This window comes from Hyperolius riggenbachi, chromosome 1, assembly GCF_040937935.1.
Source record: "Hyperolius riggenbachi isolate aHypRig1 chromosome 1, aHypRig1.pri, whole genome shotgun sequence".
In the NCBI taxonomy this organism is placed as follows: Eukaryota; Metazoa; Chordata; class Amphibia; order Anura; family Hyperoliidae; genus Hyperolius; species Hyperolius riggenbachi.
This window is the reverse complement of record NC_090646.1, coordinates 374,928,466-374,953,501: the sequence shown is the minus strand read 5'-3', so window position 1 is coordinate 374,953,501 and position 25,036 is coordinate 374,928,466. Positions and strand designations below refer to the sequence as shown.

The following is a 25,036-nucleotide window of genomic DNA, read 5'->3' as shown; positions in this document are numbered from 1 at the left end:
GGGTGTTTAGAGGAGAGAATAGATGTAAACAATGGATTTGGGAGGTGATCTGATGTCGGATCTGTGGGCGATCTATTGGTGTGGGGGGGTGATCAGATTGCCCGCAAGGGGCAGGTTAGGGGCTGATTGATGGGTGGCAGTGACAGGGGGTGATTGACGGGTGATTGACGGGTGATTGACAGGTGATTGACAGGTGATTGACAGGTGATCAGGGGGATAGATGCATACAGTAAACAGGGGGGGGGGTGGTCTGGGGGGGGGGGGTCTGGGGAGAATCTGAGGGGTGGGGGGTGATCAGGAGGGGGCAGGGAGCAGGGGGGGGGGATAAAAAAAAAATAGCGTTGACAGATAGTGACAGGGAGTGATTGATGGGTGATTAGGGGGGTGATTGGGTGCAAACAGGGGTCTGGGGGGTGGGCAGGGGGGGGTCTGATGGGTGCTGTGGGCGATCTGGGGCAGGGGAGGGAGAAATCAGTGTGCTTGGGTGCAGACTAGGGTGGCTGCAGCCTGCCCTGGTGGTCCCTCGGACACTGGGACCACCAGGGCAGGAGGCAGCCTGTATAATACACTTTGTAAACATTACAAAGTGTATTATACACTTTGTATGCGGCGATCGCGGGGTTAACATCCCGCCGGCGCTTCCGTATAGCCGGCGGGATGTTGCGGCGAGCGAGCGGTGACAGGCGCCGGCGGAGGATCGCGTCACGGATGACGCGATCGCTCCGCCCATGCCCTTAAATGGACCGCCGCCTCTGTGGGTGAGGCCGTCCTGCAGGGCTCCACTTCCCCGCCGCCCCTGTGTAGTGGGCGGTCGGGAAGTGGTTAATACAGAGGGACACCTGTAGCTACCTATAACGGGAAAGTGATGGGAGAAATGAGAGCTGGGCCAGCAAGCACACTTGCAGTTCAGTTCAGCAGGGGTTTGTAGATTCATGGAGGGTGAAGTCTAGGGTGCAAGGACATCTGTGCCTATAGGCTCTTGTGAAGTAAATCCGAGCCTGGGCTCAAGGCAGGACGAGTGCCATTGCCAATTATCAGGCATACGTTCGTAGCGCTCGCTATGCTACTATGATAAGGCGTGTTAACTTTGATAAGGTGTGATATCTTTTCATAATGTGTGATAGCTTTTCATAAGGTGTGATATCTTTTCATAAGGTGTGATATTTGAGTTATCACAGTTTAGTGAATCAAGCCCATAGTGTGTCTATAGCCTAACACAGAAAAAATGCAACACCATTGAAATACATTAGATGCCCAATGCAAACTGGGCAAAATGTATGCAAATTCAGACTCTTAGTTGACCCTTATAACAATATATTCAAAAGCTGATATACTATATACAGCTGTCACTTGAGTTCCAGGGATTTCCAAGCTATCAGAAAGCAAAAGATATTCCTGTTGGCTGCTGGTTCCGGGTTACTACATGGGGGGGGTCAACGACTGTTAAAGGGAACCAAGCACCATTCACTACTTCTTTTCCTGGTTCCTAATAGCTATAGGAGCTGCCATGCCCCCCTCCAGGGGAAGTTGTGGAGATATCATCTGTGACTTCTGTAAACTCTTTAATGCACACTGTTTTTCTACCCACCCCTTGCTGATGAAAGCTTTTGTTTGCTCGTTGTTTGCTCTATTTACATCAGTCCTTATCTGCCTGAAACTTCTGTGGCCAGACAGGCCGTGGAAGTAAACGCCTCTGATAAACATTTTAATTGAAGATTGAAGGTTTTTTTTTTATGAGTCAAATTCTTGGCAAACATATTTAATGTGCTACTGAGATGGCCTGGGTGCTAAAAATGGTGCTGGGTTCACTTTAAGCAGTGTACACACTTAGAAGGAATGTCATCCAGCAGAGATCAGAACCCAGTCCCTCAAGCAAAATTGCAGGGCGGAGGCTGTATAATCTAGCAAGTAAATGATAACAGATCAATTACATTTTATTTAAAGTGTAATGGCTGTCCACAGAAAAAAGGTTTAGAATGAAATGCTAGCTCATCTGCAGTGGAAGATAAATATACAGTACATATGTTTCTGTAATACAGTATGCATACTCGCCTCAGTGCACATAAAGGCTACAGTTCAAGTAATAGGCTGTGTGAGCAACAGAGCAGAATAAATATTGGGAGGCAGTGGACTGTGCAGGCCAGATTCTTCAGCCATAACTTCTCCTGGGAAGATATAAAGCCACATATAAATAGTTTGTTATTACCTGCTGTAAATGGCTATATACAGTATAATTTATTCGCAGTGTTCAATAAAAGTGACCCTGTTAATTTCTGATAACTCAGTGAGCAGGCAACAGTCACACCAATGACAAATTCTATCCGATATCCCACCTAAAGTGTGACTCAATCCATGTTACGGCAGTATGGCTTTCTGGTTTTAACAGTGGGCACAGCATGTAGACACTTAGCCAAATATTCTGTTGTGCTAATGAATACAAGGTTCTTTTTTTTTTCACTTAAAGGGATGCTGAGTGGTAAATCAAAACGAAATTTGGACTTACCTGGGGCTTCCTTCAGCCCTCCGTAGCCCACGAGTTCCCCCCAACATTCTCTTCTGGTCTTCCTTGGTCCCCGCAGGTGGCTCCGGTAATCGGCGACTTTGTGTGAAGGCCCACATGTGCGCCCCTGCCACACATCTATCGTGTCATCACGCTGGTCACCTATATGCGCCGTGCACATGCGTGGTTTAGTCTTTAGAGAACTGTGCATGTGCAAGACGCTTACGGTGACGGGCGTGATGATGCGATGGGGACACGCACGTCCAACTTCACCCAAAGTCGCCGTTAACCGATGCTGCTTGCAGGACCAAGGAAGACAAGAAGAGGATGCCAGGGGACCTCACAGGCTATGGGGGGCTGGAGGAAGCCCCAGGTAAGTCCAAATTCCATTTTACTTTACCATTCAAGGTCCCTTTAAGAAAAACTCTCCAATGCCGATCCTGGTTCTGGAGGAACAGTTCCGTATTCATTTGGGGCAGCAGCATACAGCTTGATGGCTTGCAGTGCTACAGTTTAAGGCTTGATTTTTAGACAAACACTGTATGCATTGAGCCTGCATGTTCCCCCTCTCTAATAGTATGTGTTTTTTCCCCACATTCCAAAAACATTGTGATAGGCTTATTGTTTTCCCCTTAGTTGTTCCTGTTTTTAGAGATACTAGACTAAGACTATGGTCAGGACATTAGATTGTAAACTCTATTTTTTATAAAGATTTCAACTTTGTTATAGTACCATCAAACTCTTCACCTATGAATTAGGGGGATTGGGGGACTTCATGCTAATTCTTCTGAACACAGTGAAGACCTGTAGCTATGCTGGTACAAATTAATGTATGATGCTCCACTGCTCTGCTCCGCACCTTGCCCCTTTAGCACCCTGGGTCCCCCGCGGTCTTGTGAGCTATTGTAAGAGCTTAGTACAAACATGCAATTTCTGTTGCCAGGGAGGGGTTGGGGCTCGCTGCTTTAGAAATGAGTTGTTAGCCTCCAGGCTAGTGATGTGTTCTGTTACTATGGAGGGGTGAGGAGAGAGAACAGTGCTGTTGGGCAGAGATGATCCGGAATGCTGCATTGGGAAGGGTTGAGGGCGCTGTACACTCAAGATTCTAGGCAGAGACAATCTTTGCCTAATTTAATATAATGTGTGTACATAACTTAAGCGTTTTCAGGACCAACAGTACTAACAGATCTTTTAGGCACCAAAACTAACCAGTTTTATAACTAAATGACTATTCCATTACCTGTATTTATTATTATTATTTTGTGGTTAGAAAGTGAATGTAAAGAACTAACGAGTAGCAGTGAAGATCAGCCTTATTTATCCGTAGCAACGTTTTATTTTCTGTAAGAGAGACCAGCGGTGAATTACTATAGGGAAATGCGATGGAGAGCCTCCATAAATCATGTTACAGTGTGTCCTGTGTAATTTTATTATGGAATGTATGGGCAGTACATAACACAATAATTACATTTGGACACAGCTGTAATGTCCTCCAGCTATAGACATCCTCAATAGTTTCAATTCATTTAATGTATGTTTACTTTATATGCAATGAATTAATGCATGTAATTAAATAAAAATTAAACAAACTGAGAGTGAAATGTGATGCGCTCTGTCCTGGCAATGCCTGGCTGGAGTCTTGTGTTATTTAACACTGTGGTCAGTGGGATATGGAGCTGTGGGGAAGACATTTGTAACTTCCTGTTATCTCGATAATGAATCTTCTCAGTGAAGTGCTTTTCACAGAAGAAGTATGGAGAGTACAGTATATATAACAGATGTATTTCCACCTCTTAAAGTGGTCTGAAACTCAGCATTTGCTCTTTGTTCTAAAAGATGATTTACAGCCTTAAAGAGAACCTGAGGCGTGTGGCAGTGGGGCAGATGGAACAAAGAGGCATGTTTTCTGCCTCATGACATGCCTCTGTGTCCCCCACTGCCACGCTATAGTCCCCAGAAATTAGCGACAATATTTGTCGCCATCTCGGAGGGTAATGGGAGTAGAGGGATTCCCTGCTCAAAATGCCCACTAGGGGTGTTCCTGCAGGCTTTCCAGAGCTGCCATTGGGCAGCTCTCTCTCCCTGGCCATTCCCCCTGCCACTCCCCTGCCTCCCTGCACACTGGGAAAGAAAGTTCTCTCTCTTTCCAGCCATGTGAACCGGAAGTTATGAAAGTGAAAGTGAGGCAGAACAGCATTCAAACAGTGAAACACATCACTTTGTTCTGCAATGGAATGCTCCTTCAGCTTGTGGTCACATCTGAAGAGGTGATAACATTATCTTTTGTTTACTTTCTTCTGTTGCTACTATTACTAAAAATCCAGTCATGTGCTGAAACGGAACTGCACTATGCTGACAAGCAGAGATAGATGAGAAATTATCACTCGATAGCTGCTGTATTTATATATTAAAATCTATTAATTAAATGCAATGGCAGCTTTTAGAGCAGATAAACTGTACTTTGAGAACATGTAATTTTTAAACTAACAATATTACTTGAGCACAAAAGCAAATATGGTAACTGAATGGGTAATAAAAAGTAGGAAAACACATTTCTATTGAATGTTATGTAAGGGCTGGTTCACATTGGGGCGATTTCTTGAGCGCTTTGCTAATCGCTGGCAATCAGCAAAGCGCTGCTACAATGTATCCCTATGGATACATTCACACTGCAGCAGTTGCGATTTTGATCAATCGCAAACGCGTTGCATTTTGGGGGCGATTGCCCTGTGATTCCCGTTCTATTGAAAGGGAATTACAAGCGCAAAGCATGCAAGAATTGTGAGATTTAAGTTAAAATCGTGATCGCGAGCCGAACGCGATCGCGGGCTAGTGGTGCTCCAAGCACCGAGTGTGAACTAGCCCCTAGAGTTTTATCCCACTTTAATGGTAGCAGTAGATAAGCTGAACTAAAACTAGAAGATAGAAGTCCAGTGCAGGATTACCCCTTCCCTTCTTACTGCATCACTGAACGGGAACAAACAAGGACCCTGCACAGTAGTACAATGCATGCTACTGATCTGGAACTCACAAACACTGCCATAATTTTCGTCCCTGCTGCCACTGCAGTGGGGGAGGGGCCTGGAGCTGGGAGGGAGCTCAGGAGGCAGTCATATGCAGAGCATTCAGCGCAGCAGAAGCATATACAGTTGTGTTCAAAATGAGTCAACCCACAATGCTGTACAGGGTTTTAGGGAATGCAGAATACATTTGTAATTGTGTTCAGAATGAAATCTAACAAGGACTTCTTAAAGAACCAAATGCAACTAAAATGACATAAATTGTTTTTGTAATACAGTATTAAATTTTTTTTTTGTGATTTCTTCATTGACACAATTATTCAACCCCTTAAAGTGAACCTAAAGCCGATAAAAAAAAATGAGATTAACTCACCTGGGGCCTCCCTCAGCCCCCTGCAGCCGATCGGTGCCCTCGCAGCTCCGCTCCGATGTCCCAGGACCCGCCGGTGAGCACTTCCGGTTTCGCCGTCACCGGCCGACAGGCATGGGAACGCGAGTGATTGTTCGCGTTCCCAGCCTGTATATCGCCCCCTATGCTGCTATTGCGGCCAGGAGGCCGCAATAGCAGCATAGGGGACGATATACAGGCTGGGAACGCGAACAATCACTCGCGTTCCCATGCCTGTCGGCCGGTGACGGCGAAACCGGAAGTGCTCACCGGCGGGTCCTGGGACATCGGAGCGGAGCTGCGAGGGCACCGATCGGCTGCAGGGGGCTGAGGGAGGCCCCAGGTGAGTTAATCTCATTTTTTTTTATCGGCTTTAGGTTCACTTTAAAGACTACCACTCTTAAGAACAGAGGTTCATTCAAGTGTTTTCGATCAGGTATTGAAAACACCTGTGGATGTTAACGAGCAGCAATCAAGCATAATAAGCACCAATTAGGCAGATTTAAAATGACTGTGATGCTCAGCTCCTTCTAGACATTTACTGGTGTGTTTACAAACATGGTGAAGTCAAGAAGAGAATGGTCCAGGAAGACAAGAGAAGAGGTGATTTCTCTTCACAGGAAGGGCAATGGCTATAAGAAGATTGCAAAGATGATAAACATACCAAGAGACACCATAGGAAGCATCATTCACAAATTCAAGGCAAAGGGCACTGTTGAAACACTACCTGGTCGTGGCAGAAAGAAGATGCTGACTTCGACTGCTGTGCGCTACCTGAAGCGCAAAGTGGAGAAAAGTTCCCGTGTGACTGCTCAGGAACTGAAAAAAGATTTGTCAGATGCAGGTACTGAAGTTTCAGCTCAGACAATAAGGTAACACTGCGTAATGAAGGCCTCCATGCCAGAACTCCCAGGCGCACCCCCTTGCTGTCTCCAAAGAATAAGAAGAGTCGACTGTAGTATGCCAAAAGTCATGTGGACAAACCACAAAAGTTTTGGGATAGTGTTCTGTGGACTGATGAAACAAAATTAGAACTGTTTGGGCCCATGGATCAACGCTATGTTTGGAGGAGGAAGAACAAGGCCTACTAGAAAAGAACACCTTGCCTACTGTGAAGCATGGCCGGGGGTCAATCATGCTTTGGGGCTGTTTTGCTTCTGCAGGTATAGGGAAGCTTCAGCGTGTGCAAGGTACCATGAATTCTCTTCAGTACCAGGAGATATTGGATGAAAATGTGATGCAGTCCGTCACAAACCTGAGGCTTGGGAGACTTTGGACCTTTCAACAGGACAATGATCCCAAGCATACCTCCAAGTCCACGAAAGCATGGTTGCAGATTAAAGGCTGGGACATTTTGGAGTGGCCATTGCAGTCACCAAACTTAAATTCGATTGAGAGAAAGCCGATCCGATCTCAATCCGATTGAAAGAAAGCAGTTGCAGCGCACAAGCCTAAGAATGTGACTGAACTGGAGGCTTTTGCCCATGAAGAATGGGCTAAGATACACATAGCTTGCTGCAAGACACTTGTGTCAAGCTTTGCTTCATATTTAATAGCTGTTAATACTGGAAAAGGATGTTTTACTAGTACTAAGTACTAAGAATGAATGTCACTTGGGGGTTGAATAAAACTGATAATGATGTGAGCACAGAAAAGACATTTGTGGTTATTTCATTGTAAATGTTATGTTATATTTGTCTGACTTACAAGTGCCTCTTTGATTTAATTGTAAACAAGATGACTGAAATGATCAAAATCAATGTCAAACTGGCCAAAACACTCAATTTCAGTGAGGGTTTTGAACAAAACTGTACATTACTTGCTCCCAGCGCATGTGTCTCCTCCACTCACTTTTTCCCAGAGCAGGTGAAAGCGGTAAATTTGTGCTTTGCTCAGACACGCCATGTGATGATTTTTTTTCACTGACGGGTAACACCGCAGAGTGTCATGTGTAATGAGCAGCTCAGCCATCAGTTGAAAAGAGGCCTTAAAGATGGACTGTTACACAAATAACGTAATTCATAAAATTGCTTATTTGTTTTACAATTTTACTTTATAAATTATGTAGCCAGCAATTTCCCATTGTAAAATCCTTCCTCCCCCTGATTTATAGTCTTAAACTTATCACAGGTGGCGACATCATGAGTCATGTTTGGCTACTGAGAGTTCCAAAGCCAGTAAAAATAGTACCTGGTCTCTCTGAATGCTTGGAGGGAAGGGGGGGATTCTGCAGTAACTCTTCAGCGAGTTCAGTAACTCTTCAGCAAGCACTCTATAATCTGATATAACCTAATTATGGGTTGCAACCAGAGCTACCTAATACCAGACACTTTAAAAATGTAGTCTATAGTTCTCCAACCAATGAATCAAGGCCTCTGTACAGCCACTCTTTATCATATTGGCCTTAGTACCATATCCCCATTTACGTCAACAGGACAAAGACATTCTGTCAGTTTTCATTAGGAAAGTGTACACGGGCAGGAGAAGCACCTTCTGTTCCTGTTAGAGCGCTATTACAATGACTTACATTAAATGGCAAATCCTCAGCCGTTATCAAATTGATTTGTGTGTAGGTGGGAGACATTTTTCAGACAATTAGAGTGGTAGGTCGGGTGAGCCAGTGTCTGCTAAAACCATTTCACATCAATGTATCTCCGGCATTAAACAGGCCTGGGGGATTTTACTGCAAGTAATTAGGAGCAGAGTGATACATGGCTGACCATCTGCAAGACAATGTTTCTATCATCTCCTCTGGAAACAAAAGTCAGAAAGGCACTAGTAACTAGTTCCCTTGTGCTGTATGATAAACATGTCCTGCCAGCGCATTGTGCAATGAGTATCCCTTTTCAGTGGCCCCTGTGTACGCATAGTCAAGTCAATTTCCACCTTCGTTAAAAAGTTTATTTTGACATTTATAAGTGGTACACGAGTTATTTTTGTAATTCAGTGTGATTAAAATTATATTCCCATTTAAATTTAAAACCTGCTTTTTGTTGATCTATGTACCTATGTCGCAATTTTCCCAACAATTTTCCCGACGACAGGTGATTTTTTTAAGCACCAATTGGTTGTTTCTGCGATATCGCGATGCGAGTACAGGCGCACGACCACACAATTATCGCTTAGCGTTGCGCCACAATAACGACCTTCAAGGCGGTACGGAACACTAAAATCCCAGGCGACTCCCACGCAAAGTACTGCAATCGCTTGAAGCCTCGTTCGCTCCTGGCGTGTAACGTCATGGGATGTCGTGCATGCCCGCTGGCAGGAAGAGGCGTTGCTAACGACCGCCATCAGGGGGACGTCGCAGGACCATTTGGTGGTGAGTACGGAGCTTTACAGACCTGGACACTCAAAAAGCAATATCTTCCAAAGACTTAAATCAGTACTTTTGACTGCTTTGAGTAAAATATGGAGAGCACAGCTAATGCTTAAAAAACTCCTTCCAGTTCATACAATGAGCTGCACAAAGCAGTAAGCATTGGCACATTTTAGGGGTAACACCTGCAGTAATCAGAAAACTGACACACCCAACACCCATTGTGCTGGAAATATAAGCTATGTAAGTGGCTATCTCTACATATAAAACCAAGGGAACAAATTTGAAATAACTTTGAAAAATCCTTTGTGATGAATAGATCTGAACTGAGGGAATTGCTATGTTTTTAACAAAAGTAGATTATCACTTCAAAAAAAAATTGCATGTAGGTTTGAATAATATACATAATTACTGTGCAAAAAATACTGGAAGCAGTAAAGTGTTGTACCGTGTTAGCCATGAGTAAAAGCAAGAAGTTTTGAATCAGGATGATACCATTTATTGGCTAACTTAGAGATGGATAAACAGTGAGCTTTCGACTTATAAAAAGCCTTCGTCGGACTGGAACCAGTCCGACGAAGGCTTTTTATAAGTCGAAAGCTCACTGTTTATCCATCTCTAAGTTAGCCAATAAATGGTATCATCCTGATTCAAAAACTACTGCACAGGGATTTTAGCTAACTGTGATTTTACAGACAAAATAATTCATATTTCTCTTTCTTTCAATAATATTCATTTGTACACAATATTTTCCTATGTTGTCTGCCAAATTGCGCAACTGGATCTCAATAAATCTGCAATGAGCACATACAATTCAGGCAGTCTTCAGGCTGCAGTATGAGGCAATAAAAATAGGTAGGTTCATTTTACAAGGTACAGTTTAATCTTGTTGTAATAAACTTGGATATAGTAAACATTCAGGTATAGTAAACTACCTCTCCAGGTCTCGGCTAATCTCCATTATAAGTCTATGGGAGCAACGCCTGGTATGGTAAACTCTGATATAATACAACTTCTGTTATAGTAAACATGTTTTTGGCCCCTTCATGATGCTGACTCTGGATATAGTAAACAGTGGGCGGAACATGCGTCATATGTCAGTGTGAAACCCATGGTCACCTGCTCTTTTCAGGCTGTTTGCAGGTGAGTTGATGACTGATAACATTTGTAAGACAAGAAGAATGGCACCAGCGCTGGATATACAGTACTGTACATATAATAATCAGCCTGGGGCAGTGGCGTAGCAATAGGGGTGCAGAGGTAGCGACCGCATCGGGGCCCTTGGGCCAGAGGGGCCACATGGGGCTCTTCCTCAACCAAAGTATTAGCTGTTTATTGGTCCTGTGCTGGTAATAATCACTTCTATAGATGCTTTGAATAGTAGTGATGATTAATCCACTGTTTCCTATCCCCTTCCTTCACCTCTGACACTGTGGTTTTCCTTGGCAGGTTTTGGTGTGTCGTATCAATTACTATGTATACCATGCTTGGGAGGCCCCAATGCAAATCCTGCAATGGGGCCCAAAGCTTCATAGCTACGCCACTGGCCTGGGGAAAATGAGGAATAATGTGAATGCAAACAAAAGAGGATGCAGTGCTACAACTTCCAGTTTGCAATCACCAATAAAAGTATCATCACAGTTCTCCCACAGGATTGTACGCACTTCTGGGTATCTCTTCCATTGTTAGCGATAAATCTCCTGGTTATGGCCTCAATTCACTAAGGTTATCTCCTGTCTTTAATAACTCTTCTAGAGTTGTTACCATGGTGATAAGGCATGTAGTATTCAGGAAACATTTTACCTCAGGCAAGCCTAAAGTTAACTCTTCTGTCTTTAAATTAACTCTCCAATCCTTAAAATAACTCCAGAGTTAAAGACAAGCTGTTAATTAGCTGCATGTGAAAATAACTACAGAGGAGGTAAATTAACTACAGAGGAGGTAAATTAACTACAGGAGAGGTAACTTAAGGAATGAAGAGGTAAGATAACTCTCTCACGTGTGGAGGTAAGTTTTCTCTTGCCTTATTATCTCTAGCATGATCTTAGTGAATTGAGGCCATTGTGTGGAGAGCAGTACAGGCTACTTTCACTTGTAGTGCAGATCCGAGCAGGCCTATTCGCTGCAATGCTAAGGAGAGAGGAGAGTGCTAAGTCTCACCTGCAGAGGTATCAGAGCCACTTGCATTACAGATGCCAGTGGCTTATCATGACTGGCTGCATTTCGAAGAGAGGCTTCATGATTGCATCAGGTGTGAGCATAAAGTTTTGCAGGACACGTGCTGCAAGTCCCACCTGCGGAGGTATCGGAGCCACTCACAGGAAGCAAGTGGCTGCCTCAATTCAGTGTCGGCTGCAATTTTTAAGGAGCCCTGGATACTGTACCAGCCAATTTGTCCAGATATGTAGCCCTAAGGTATACTTATGTGCAAGTGCTTGTTCTGTGCCTCCAATGGGAGAACAGAGTTGCTCCTTTGCAGCAGAGAATGTACGAGGGCATGCTGGGCCATTTCTAAGACAATTTCTGATATAGTAAACTTCTGATACAGTAAACCACTTTTGTTGGTCCCTTGGAGTTTACTAAAATGAGATTATACTGTAGTGTGTACTAATTCAGAAAGTGTTCCAGGCACTATTTTTACAGGATACTGCAATACTTGTACAGGATGCTGTTTGGCACAAAAATAAATTAAATAAATAAATAAATAAATAAAAATAAACACATCTATTGTAAACATATGCAGCCAGCCCAGGCCAGTAGTCAAGAAAACACACATTTTAGCAGATAAATGAACATGCAAATGTGAACGTTACCTTTAAAAAGTGTCATACGCATCTACAAATGCTAATTGCCTGGATGTCAAGGGGATCTTTTGGCTTCAAAATCACACACACACAACGACTTAAAATTTACGCCTGGTACACACAATGCAATTTCTCGTCAGATTGATGGTCAAATTGATGATTTCCGCCAGGACCGATCTGTCTTCCAATAATTTTCCTGATCAATTTTCCGATCAATTCTATACCAAATCAAAAAGAAAAACGACCGGAAATCAGATAGACCTGCTGGAAATTATCAATTCAACCGTCAATCTAACAGGCATTAGACAGGAGGTGAGCAGATTGGATTCAGAACTTCTGACTTTCAGAATTGGTTTGCGGTCAACAACTAAAAACTATTAAAATCAGCAGTAGATCAACGTGACAATCAGGGCTCCAGTATTTCTTAAAAAGTCAGCAAATGGCAGCTTTCATAATCTTGCAGCACTAGATGACATTTAAATTTTGCCTCTATGCAAAAAAAAAAAAAAACCCTAGACGGGGGCCCAGAAGAAGTTGAGGGACACTACGGGGGCTAAAAAGTGAAACATAAAAAATGGGGTCAGGAGCCCTTACGGAAAAAAGGGCACCATCATAGGCACCAGAGCCGGATTAAGGCTAAATGGGGCCCTAAGCAAAGTAACTGATTTGGGCCCCCATGTCGTAATAGAATCAGAAGATGCAGCTGCACAGCAATATGTCGCACACACCGGGCAGCCGAGCTACTGGTTGCTATGGGCAACAGCACGCTTTCCTCTGTGGGTGCACAATGCAGGGAATAGCAGCGGCAAAATGCAGAGTGAGAGATGAATGGCTGGGACATTTGCACTCAGGGACTGGGGCACCCCTGTGAAGAGGGCGCCAGATATCACAGCAGCAGCACTTTCCCCCTGCATCTCCAGCCTGGCAATAGCAGAAAGCTCTGGACACCGCCAAACCGGAAGCCGTTCCCCAGACAGAATTACATAACCACTCCCACCAACAAACAACCAATTTCCTCCAAAAATAGACAGCCACCATGCAGCCTCCATCCCAGTGAATACGATAGTCCAGCAGAGAAGGCAGCCGCAGTGGGGGAGAATGACAGCACCAGATGAATCACATTCACCTATTGCGATCCAAGCAATAGAGGTCCCGTCATCCGGAGCCCATCTGTCTCCTCTAGAGTGCTGCCGCTCTGTTACTACTACTATTACTACTTCCTACTTCATGTCTGATCTGAGAATCAGGAAGTTCAGAGCGAGCGGCTGCACTGTAGAAGAGACAGATGGGTTTCAGATGACGGGATCTCTATTGCTTGGATCATGGATAGGTGAGTGAGCGTTTGCCATCTGCTGCTATCATTCTTGCTGCAGCTGTGGTTCTCTGTGGGAAGGGAGGGTGGAGTGGGCAGCGGCAGAGCGCACAGTAGCAGGAGGGGGACCTAGGAGGAGAGCCTGGCTCTGAAGACAATCAGCAGCGCACGGCATCATTTGACAAGACAAATAACATTTATATCGCGCTTTTCTCCTGGTGTACTCAAAGCGCCAGAGCTGCAGCCACTAGGACGCGCCCTATAGGCAGTAGCAGTGTTAGAGAGACTTGCCTACGGTCTCCTACTGAATAGGTGCTGGCTTACTGAACAGGCAGAGCTGAGATTCGAACCCTGGTCTCCTGTGTCAGCGGCAGAGCCCTTAAAGTGACTCCAAGCAGTGCCTGTGGATATGCCTTTAAGCATACCCACAACTAATTCATTACATCCTCACACCTACCAGCATGATGTTTGTTATTATATCCCCCTGGGTTCCTTATATTTCATTGCATTGTTCTGAATCGAGCTGCCAACTTTGGAGAAAAGTCGTCCTGTGGCCGTGATTTCGATCGTAAAAATATCAAAAACTAAAAGGCATAGAGCAGCCGTTTATATATCATTGGAAAGAGGAGAAAATGAGCTTTAAAATGATATGCATCTTTCCATAGTTACTGCACTGCTCAGAGTCTCTTTAACCATTATACCATCCAGCCACCGCTGACTTTGGAGAAAAGTCGTCCTGTGGCCGCGATTTCAATCGCGAAAATATCGAAAACTAAAAGGCATAGAGCAGCTGTTTATATATCATTGGAAAGAGGATAAAGAGAGCTTTAAAATGATATGAATCTTTCCATAGTTACTGCACTGCTCAGAGTCCCTTTAACCATTATACCATCCAGCCACCGCTGACTTTGGAGAAAAGTCGTCCTGTGGCTGCGATTTCAATCGCGAAAATATCGAAAACTAAAAGGCATAGAGCAGCTGTTTATATATCATTGGAAAGAGGAGAAAGAGAGCTTTAAAATGATATGAATCTTTCCATAGCTACTGCACTTCTCAGAGTCCCTTTAACCATTATACCATCCAGCCACCGCTGACTTTGGAGAAAAGTCGTCCTGTGGCCGCGATTTCAATCGCGAAAATATCGAAAACTAAAAGGCATAGAGCAGCCGTTTAGATATAATTGGAAAGAGGAGAAAGAGAGCTTTAAAATGATATGCATCTTTCCATAGTTACTGCACTGCTCAGAGTCTCTTTAACCATTATACCATCCAGCCACCGCTGACAGGATGGCAAGGGCTGGTTTATGTGCTAATGGGGCCCCTTTGACTCTGAATGGGGCCCCAAGCGACTGCTTTTGTTGCCTGGTCGGTAATCCGGCCCTGATAGGCACCTATTATAAAAGCTGTGATTTGTGGCAAAGAATGGAAATTTGGAGGCAGTAGAGCCTGCCACAGGACAATCACACAGCACCATTACCTATTTCACAAATCCTGCAGTAGGCAGTGCCGAAATGGTGATTTGCATAGTACCACCCTGAACTCAGTGACGTGCTCCCTGCTGGACAGGAAGTACTGTACATCACTGAAATTTGAACAATTGACGAATTAGATTCTTGCAGTGCCATTGACTCCAAAGCAATTGCGTGACAAGTGGTAGCATGTGGCAAAGCACTGTAGAGTATGCGCTGCCTCTAGTCAGAAGTACTTCCGTCACAACGCGTTGCACAGTGGTTGTGGGGCCAGTCTCCTAGAAACTTATGGCTACAGAGATAAGGGAGCAGCGAGGGAGCAGCAAAGGAGAGGCGACGGAGAGTGAAGCAACGCCCCAGTGTGAAAGGGGCCTTAGATTATTATAGGGACATATGACTTTAGTAGGGATTAGATTGTAGGCCCCACTACGGGGCATGTAGTGAAAAAATATATAATCTGTTAACCTCATTAGCAGTAATCACAAGTTCAGCTTGGGGTAGAAAAAACAAGCCAGGAGCGGTAACCCTGAACTCATGCTAGCCGCTGGGAGCTTTTTCATTTACCTCCCGGGGGATCTAGACATCAGCACCATTCTTCTTCCTCTCCTCCGAGGCTCTATTTTTCCCTGGTGAGATCGCTGTCTGTTGTCATATTGACAGCTGGCAATCTCACTATAGGGTTACAGCGCCACCCGGAGGACGAAGCTAAAACTGCAGCGCTGGATCCCAGGGAGTTGAGTGAGTGCTGGGCTGCTGCAGAACTCCCTAGCAGCATGATTTTTTTTCCAGGTTTTAGGATCTAAAAGCATGCAAAAAAATTGCACTGCTTTTAGACCCTAAAATCCGGAAAGAATCATAACGCCAAGGGGGTTAAGCACTGCTAAATAAATAAAAACATCTGAAATTATTAAACATTAAAGCTGTTTTCCCTAAATGTAAACTCAGTTTAAAGCAATCATAGTAAGAGATCCTTACTAAATACACAGATTTTAGTGTACACAATGTGACTTCCCCTGTGCCACTAAAGTTGTAGTTAACATTACGGTCTACAGCAGTGCTAAATTAAGGCACTACTGGGTACCATGCAGGCACTGAGATGACCTGACTCATCACGCAATAGCCCTCTGGTTGGGGACAAGCGGATGGCAGAACTAGGTGGGGTTGCCTAGCTCTGGCTGCAGACATTCAATTCTTTGAATTCTCTTCAATGAGAATCTGTGCATGATATGTCTGCATAAAGGAGCAAACGTTTTCATGTGCTGTTTATATTATGCATTATGTATTAGGAATTTTTTTCTCACATTATAAAACTCTATAGGCCCGATCCAAATCACTATTCCTCCTAAGTTTTCTCCTAGGAGATCATTTTTCATCTTCTGTTTAAAATAACTTTTGCACTACGCAATTGAATATTCACCAAAACGTAGTTGAAAAAGTACTGTCAAAATTATTTTGATTATTTTCTTTGTAGCTGGTGGTTCAAAGGGCATTTTATTGATAAGGTGTGAAAATATCACTTAGCAGGAAACAGGAGACTAAGTTTCCTCCTAGTAGATCATTTTTCATCTTATATTTAAAATAACTTTTTAGAATTCTGCAATTGAAAAAGTATTTTCTTGCTTGCTGGTGGCTTGAAAGGCCTTTTATTGATCAAGTGTAAAAGCATAACTTAGGGGAAAACTTCGGAGGAAAAGTGAATTGCGTATGCCCCTATGAACCTTACACCACGATCACTGGCGGGGGGGGGGGGGGGGTGAGGTGTGCGAGCCGCACCAGGATGTCTGGGCTGAAGGGGTGAATTCCCGACAGATCTTTCTACCGCTCGGTGGGGTGAGGGGGCGGGGCTACCGGTGAAGGCTGTGGGGGAGGGGCGGGGCCACAGGAAAAGAGGCCGAACCGGGAGTGCATGATGAGCAATGCCCAGCCGAGAGGAGAAAATCAGCTGCCAGGCAAGCCATTGTGCAGAGCGCACACAGCTTAGGGGGAATTCACTTTTCCAGGATCCACTTCCTTTGGGTGATGCAGATGACAGAGGAGAGCCCAATAGGAGGAAGATGGATCCTGGAGAGGTGAATTCTCCCTCTGCTGTAAACTTTGGGGTTGGGACCCCCTCTATACTTGGTGGGGGTCATCTGGCTAGCTATACTGGGGGGAGGGGGTCATCTGATTACCTATACTGGAAAAGGGGTCATCTGGCTAACTATAATGGGAGGTCATCAGGTTACCTATACTGGCACCCAGTGTCACCCTCCCCACCCACTGTAAGCCTCCTCCCACCCACCACCCAGTGTCACCTTCCTCCCACCCAGCATCACCCTCCCTACTCAGTGTCACCCTCCTCCCATCCGGTGTCACCCTCCCCACTCAGCGCCACCCTCCCCACTCAATGTCACCCTCTTCCCACCCAGTGTCCCTATCCCAGTAGCACCCAGTGTCACCCACCCATCCCACTTAGCAGCTCCATCCCACCCCACCAGCACCCGGTGGAGGGAACATCTGATGCATTTTTATTTTGAAGTAAAATGTGCTGCATTTAATATTTGTGGGGTAATGTATATGTATGTCACATGTGTCAGAGGTACTGTTTGCTGCATTTGACCTGTTTGCTGCATGTCATGTGTGGGAGGAAACGTTTACTGCATTTTAACATGTGTGGGAGGTAATGTTTGCTGCATTTCGTGTTTGCTTTATTTCGTGTGTTGAAGGTAATGTTTGCCTCATTGCATGTGTACCACATAAAATAGAGTCAAAATCCAATAACTGTCTCCAAAGGGCTGTAAATCAATCAACACCACAAGAAAAGATGCCCCATCCAAAGACATGTATTATGAAAGTAAATACTCATCACATTCCATGTAAAGTGAAAACAATAATCCATTTTATTAGGTTTTATCCAAGCACAAAAAATAGGTTAAAAACAATGAATTAAAAAAACACCTTCTAAATCCAAATGTGATTGGAAATCCACAGGAGCAGCAAACAATATGTGTCACAATGTGAGTAATATTCTCAAAAGCATATATAAAGTGCATAATCCATATTATTGCACAGCCCGCAACATTGGTATTTAAGTGAAAAAATATAATAAAAATATGTACACATTTTTGTGAAAAAACTTCAAAAATCTGGTGTGTGAGACAAAAGTGCTGAGTGCTAAACATTGTGTGCATATATTCTAGGTGCAAAAAGCCTGTAACACAATAAATAAAAGTGCTAATGCTCAAAACATATTACACAAAGCAATCACAAAAGGTGTACAGTGCTTACCCGTGTGAAATATGGCTGCTGCTGGAGAGGAGGAGGGGGACGCCTTGTGCGTTCGCAGCGTGCGGCTGCTTCTATGAAGTTTTTGCCCAAAAATTTGTATATATTTTTATTATATTTTTTCACTTAAATACCTAGATTGCGGGCTGTGCAATATATGGATTATGCACTTTATATATGCTTTTGAGAATATTACTCACATTGTAACACATATAGGGCTTGATTCACAAAGCGGTGCTAACCTACTTAGCACGTCTAAAGTCTTTAGACGCGCTAACCAGGGTGCTAAGTAGGTTAGCACCGGATTTCTCAATCAGATCGTGCGCTAACTTTGCGCGCGTAAAGTCCCATAGGCTTTAATGGGCACTTCGCGCGGTGCGCCCTGTGCTCTGTGCAGTACGCGCGTAAAGTTTTACGCGCATAAAGTTTTGTGCGCGTAAAGTTTTATGCGCGAAATGCTTGTTTAGACGTGGTAAGGGGGTTTTCACAGGCGTGCTAACAGTTAGCACCGCTTTGTGAATCAAGCCCATAGTTTGCTGCTCCTGTGGATTTCCTATCAAGTTTGGATTTAGAAGGTGTTTTTTTAATTCATTGTTTTTAACCTATGTTTTGTGCTTGGATAAGACCTAATAAAATTGATTATTGTTTTCACTTTACATGGAATGTGATGAGTATTTACTTTCATAATACATGTCTTTGGATGGGGCATCTTTTCTTGTGGTGTTGCCTCATTTCATGTGTCAGAGGTATCATTTACTGCAATTCATGTGTGGGAGATAACTCCTCATTGCATGTGTGAAGGGTAAAGTTTGCGGCATATAATGCGTCGGAGGTAACGTTTGTCTCATTGCATGTGTGGGAGGTGAAGTATGCATTTAATGCGTCGGAGGTAACGTTTGTTTCATTGCATGTATTGGAGGTATTGTTTGCTGCATTTCATGGATTTCAAATAATTATTATTTTTTTTTTGGGGGGGGGGGGGTGGCGTCTGTAAATAATCCGCACTTTTTCTGCTGTACAATGGTTTTAAAGGAGTACTGTAAGGGTATTAAAAAAAAGATAGTTACCTGGGGCTTCTAATGGCCCCTCGCAGAAAACCATCCTCCAGTCCCATCGCCACAGTACGCGTCAGCAGGAGAGAGGACGAGCGAGACGAGGGCCGCACAGGCACAGTGATTTGCGACATCAAAGTCGCAAATTCCAGAAGTAAGTGGGCAGGGGGGGACCGGAGGATCGGTTTATCCGGCTGCTAGAAGCCCCAGGTAAGTTAAACTAATTTTTTTTAATACCTTACAGTACTCCCCATATGTAGTAGTGCTTTTGTTCCCCATATGTTTAATTTACATTATATATACATAGTTACATAGTTATTGGGTTGAAAAAAGACATACGTCCATCGAGTTCAACCAGAACTCCAGAATGTACATTTATATGTACATAAAGATGTAATGCAGTAAGCTTATTCTTTAAGACAAAGCTGTTGGTAAATTCAACTACATAATGGACAATAAGGTACAATTATTATTATTTAGTATATCTTCCTCAGTCTTTTTTCTAGTTAGTTAGTCTTTTAATCCAAACTAGTTTAGAGTGCTGATTGCTGGTAACATTTCACCAATTACAACACTACACAGACTACACTCATGATGACTGCTTGATGAATGTAGGGTTAGTTCTGTCAGCAAACGCCCCATCAAAGAGAAGCATCAATCAATCCTAGACTGAGTTACAAGGGTTAGTGCTTTGATAGTAGGATGTGGTACAATGACTGAAGAAAAACAGAGATAAGTAGAACAGGATATGCTTCCTTGTGTATTAAATTATAAGTGCAGACAGAACAGACATACTGAATTTACAAATGGGGGACGTGGTATAATTTGAAGTAGTATTTAGTTTACTGTCTAAAACTATTGTTATTAAATCAAACAGTTTTAGATGCAGATTGAAGACACATATCTGCAATGTTCTAATGACAAGTTAATACAAAGCTAGTTAATGTTGTTTGTCCATAGATAATAACTTAGTACATTTGGACTATTATCTAGTGTTAAAATGTACAGTTTCTCTGGTCTGCCATTGCTTGCAACCATGTACTGTATATGTATCTCGGTTTAGAGAGTTTACTATTTTTCTCTGCATCTGGACTCCCTGATGCTGCGTCTGCGTCTCAATGTTGTCACCATCTCCCCTCACTCATAACATAAGCCCCACATAGACACAAGAGAACAATGTTGATGCCGTGGAAAACATTGATGTAAGGTACCAACATTTAACATCTGATGCACTTCATAACTATAATATATGCCTACACTTCTTCTTGCAGTTATTGCTAGTTTTATGTATGTATATATGAATTTAAATTGGATATCATTTTTATCACAATAAAATGATCTACAGTATAGCTTGCTTTTTTACGCTAATTAGGCTTTCTTTGGGTGGTACATTTTGCTAAGAATTATTTTATTTCTAAATGCATTTTAATGGGAATAATATGAAAAAAATGAAAACATTTCTCAATGTTTGGCCATTATAGTTTTAAAATAAAACGCTCTACTACGGATAAAACCAGGTCCAGGTTATTGCAATGTTTAACCACTTGCCGACCAGGGGATTTTACACTGATCGGTGCTGCGTGGGCTCTACAGCCCGCAGCACCGATCAGGAGTGCAGCAGGGCGATCAGACTACCCCCCTTTTTTCCCTACTAGGGGGATGTCCTGCTGGGGGGGTCTGATCGCCGCCGGCTGCAGTTGCTTAGCGGGGGGGGCTCTTCAAAGCCCCCCTCCGCAGCGCTTTCAGCCCTCTCGCCAGCTCCCTCCCTCTCCCTTCCCCTGTGTGCTGCGCAGGACGGATTTCCGTCCTGCGCATTGAAGGATAGGCTTCAGCCTATCATATGCCGGCGATCCCCGGCCAATCAGAGGCCGGGGATCGCCGATCTGCCTTACGGCGCTGCTGCGCAGCAGCGCCGTATGATGTAAACAGCGGGGATTTCTTCCCCGCCTGTTTACATTTTGCCGGCGAGCCGCCATCGGCGGCTCTCCGGCTGTTCACGGAGACACCCTCCGTGAACTGACATGGAAAGGCCGCTTGATCGAGCGGCCGTTTCAATGGTAACCCGCAGACGACCAGTTTACGCCAATCGGCGTTAGCTGGTCGTCAAGAGGTTAAGATATTTACCTAGTACAGTGTATGGCGACAATATTTTATTTGGAAACACAGGTATATTTTTTTCTGTTTTGCATCCATCACTCATTAAAAACCCATAATTGTAAAAATAACAGTAATTCACTTTACAAACAGTATGACATGCAAATTAAAAAAAGGTCAGTCCCTAATGTTATATATTTTTGTCTTTTTGTATATATATGCTCAGGGTCACAGCGCTTTGTGGCAGGGAGAAAAGCGCTATAAAAATATTATTGTTATTGATGTTGTTATACATATGTAATTTTTTATTTGGGCAACTATGGGGAAGTGAGGGGGTAAGGGGTTGATTTTAATAAAAAATGATGTGTCTTTTTACTAAAAGAAAATATGTAGGTGTAATTTTACTATTTGGCCACAAGATGTCCATATGCATTTTCTTCCTGCCACCGTACTAATAGTACACAAAACGGAAGTAATGAGTGTAACTTAGTTACAATAACCGCAGGCATCTAATTGATGCCGGCAATCATTGAGACCGGCACTTAGATCAGTGAATGGGATCTGTGATTCACTGATCTTCAGGCTAGCTGATGGAACCAGAATGCACATGGGAGCGATCGGCGGCTGTCCGTGGCAATAGACGCATATCTATGCCCCTGTGTGGGAACTGAAGTCCTGCGGGGTGTAGATATACTACCATGAACACCATAAGTGGTTTAATATATATATCTCATATATATATATCCTACTAATATAATAAATGGGAAAGTTTGGATGTTTGGACGTACGTTAATTGTGTGTTAGGGTTAGAAAAGTAGGCACAGCCGACACCAGCCAAATACATAAGCGGGCAATGCCGGGTCATAAGTGGGCGGAGACAAATACAAATTTTACTGGGAAAATGTAAACAACAGCCATTCTTACACTGTTAATGGTAGGGTTCTCAAACTTTGCACAGTTGGTCACTGGGTGACTGGGATTAATATTCAGAAAAGTGGGTGGAGCCTATAAAAGCCAATCAAAATCCACCTATTGATTTTTAAGGGGAATATGTAATTGCTGCCATTCTTGCACTGTTAATCACCTGTTCCTGGTACAGTTGGCCATTGGGTGATTGGGGTTCAAATTCAGAAAAGGGCCACATCCAATCAGATTAATTTTATTTCATTGCAAATTATTGATGCCAAAGACCGCAAAGCTCACATACTTGGTCATTAAGTAATTGTGTGTTAGGGTTAGGAAAAGTGGGCAGAGCCAACACTATATAAACACACTCAACCCCCACAATTTTAATTGAGCCGTGTACGGCCTTACCAATTGATCCTAAAATTTCTGGTTGTATATTGTAAACAGTATGTACCGGTGTATCCCTGTGTTTGTAGGACCATTTTCATGCTTTATTAACTGTTATACATAAGGGACTAGATTGTTAGCCCCTCTGAGGGACAGTTATTGACAAGACAATATACTCTGTACAGAGCTGCATAATATGTCAGTGCTATATAAATACTTAAAATAAAATAAATATTAAATAATATACATCAAATGAGTTTTAAAATGATCTCTTAGCGTATTACTTTTGTACCTCCCATTGGGGCTGATTCATTAACAATAACACAGCGTTGGGGTAAATAATTTAGCTTGACTTAATTCTAGCGCACGTATTACTGGCAGCATAGTATGCGCTCCTTAGCAGCGGCAATAGTGACGTAGCTTGACCTTGATACTTCATTAACGGGTTCACACTTAAACCTCCCTCTCCTTCAATTCGCACTAGTAACAACTTTTTCACCCTTTTGCCCGCCGGGGGCTCATTAACATAACCTACAATTTTTGAAGTTTTTGATACCTCCTGGGGATAGGTTTACTAATTACTATTAGTTTCAATTGGGAAATTTTAACTAATTTAAATGTGTTTTATTTCTGATATGTACTTTTGACCTAAATAAAATTGATTTGGTTATTTTTGCACTAAATATGTGTGAAGCCTTTTTAGATTACTCATATTTAATACCTAAACTTTGCCTAGATTGATCCCTTTTCTCAAATCCACCAGACATTGACTTATATGAGAATATCAAGAATTTATTTGTGACCGAAACAAATGGTCAAAGTGGAAAGTATCCAACCCAAAATATTAATTCACAACATAACTATTTCCTTCGCTATATATATCAATTCAATCTTTTCTTCCAGGGTATGGTACTGCAAAACAGGAAATATGTTCCAGAAACAAAACAACAGTTGGCAGCTGAGCTATACATCAAATGGGGGTGGCAAGGAAGGCTATACATCCTCTGGCAACACAGTTCAAGCTTTACTGGGATAGAACCTGGACACAGTCTTAGTTCCTCAGGCCTTGGCACAACACTGCTATAATATATACTTACACTGTTCAGCACTTCAAAAAAGGTGACTGTTTCCTTCAGTTTGTATTAGGCAGGCAGACCCTGGTTCGCCACTTTAATCAGAGGAGTATGATCCTTTAATCCTGTAGTTACTGTCTCTTTATTTTGATAATCAACAATGAATTCTTTCTTTCTTTGTCTTTCTCACTCTTGCTCTGAATGCTAACTGTGGCACATTGCAGTGGCGGTATTAATACTCATCGGACATTTCAGCTTTGCTGTTTTATAAATGGATCTGGCTTCTCTGCCTCTGTACGGTCTCCCAGCTGTGGCCTATGTCGTCTCTCATCTTTATAGCGTCCCCTCTGCACCTGAGTTGCTGCTGATCAACGCGCCTGATTCCCTCTGCCAACTTGAGATAATCATTCGCTCAGCGCGGTGTGCCTCCTCTCCCCTCGCTCTCCTCCTAACTGCGCACTTTTCTGTGAGGGAAACTGGTTATAACCATTTCTCCTATGCTCCTGTCGCTCGCTGTCCCCTCAAACCTTCCCTACTCTGTGTATCCTGGTTGCTAAGCGACTGGTGAGAGTGCATGCGACTATATGCTCGCATGTACTCCCTTTCTTATGCGCCTGTTTGGCTCCACCTGTCTGCCATACCCAGTACTACAACACATATATCAGAAACAGCAACAATAACACTTTGTCCCCTGAAAGGGCTACACTATCATCTGAGGGATTGATCCCGAATTCTTGTAAGTGTATGAGGCTTTGCTCTATAGACCCTTCCTTACCAGTGTGTAGCCCTAATCCTCATATGCCCTTCGTCTAACCTTAATTCGTTGTTCTCTCCTACCGGGTACCTAACCTTAATGCTGCCTGCTCTATACCTAGCACTAACCTCCCCAGTGTTTTTGTATGTGTCCTTAACCTCTCTCTCTGCCTTCTGCCATGTTCAAAGACCCTCCTTCCACTCCATCTTCTGCTGTGTTGCTATTTTTTTGCAACCCTTAACCTCACCCTCTTGTTCACTCTTAAAGGATACCCGAGGTGACATGTGACATCATGAGATAGACATGGGTATGTACAGTGCCTAGCACACAAATAACTATGCTGTGTTCCTTTTTTTTTTTTTCTCTGCCTGAAAGAGTTCAATATCAGGCATGTACAGTGGGTTGCAAAAGTATTCGGCCCCCTTGAAGTTTTCCACATTTTGTCCCATTACTGCTACAAACATGAATCAATTTTATTGGAATTCCACATGAAAGACCAACAAAAATTGGTGTACACATGAGAAGTGGAACGAAAATCATACATGATTCCAAACATTTTTTACAAATAAATAACTGCAAAGTGGCGTGTGCATAATTATTCGGGCCCCTTTAATCTGAGTGCAGTCAGTTGCCAATAGAAATTGCCTAATGAGTGCTAATGACTAAATAGAGTGCACCTGTGTGTAATCTAATGT

General features: G+C 43.3%; 1 long non-coding RNA gene across 1 annotated transcript; it reads right to left on the bottom strand.

The window, feature by feature from the left end:
• Positions 1–1,916: 1,916 nt before the first annotated feature.
• Positions 1,917–24,165, bottom strand: LOC137551564 (uncharacterized). Its single transcript, XR_011027036.1, has 2 exons — positions 23,612–24,165; positions 1,917–2,165 (listed from the first exon to the last, which is right to left on the bottom strand). It is a non-coding gene; the product is annotated as an uncharacterized lncRNA (long non-coding RNA).
• Between the last annotated feature and the right edge of the window lie 871 nt (positions 24,166–25,036).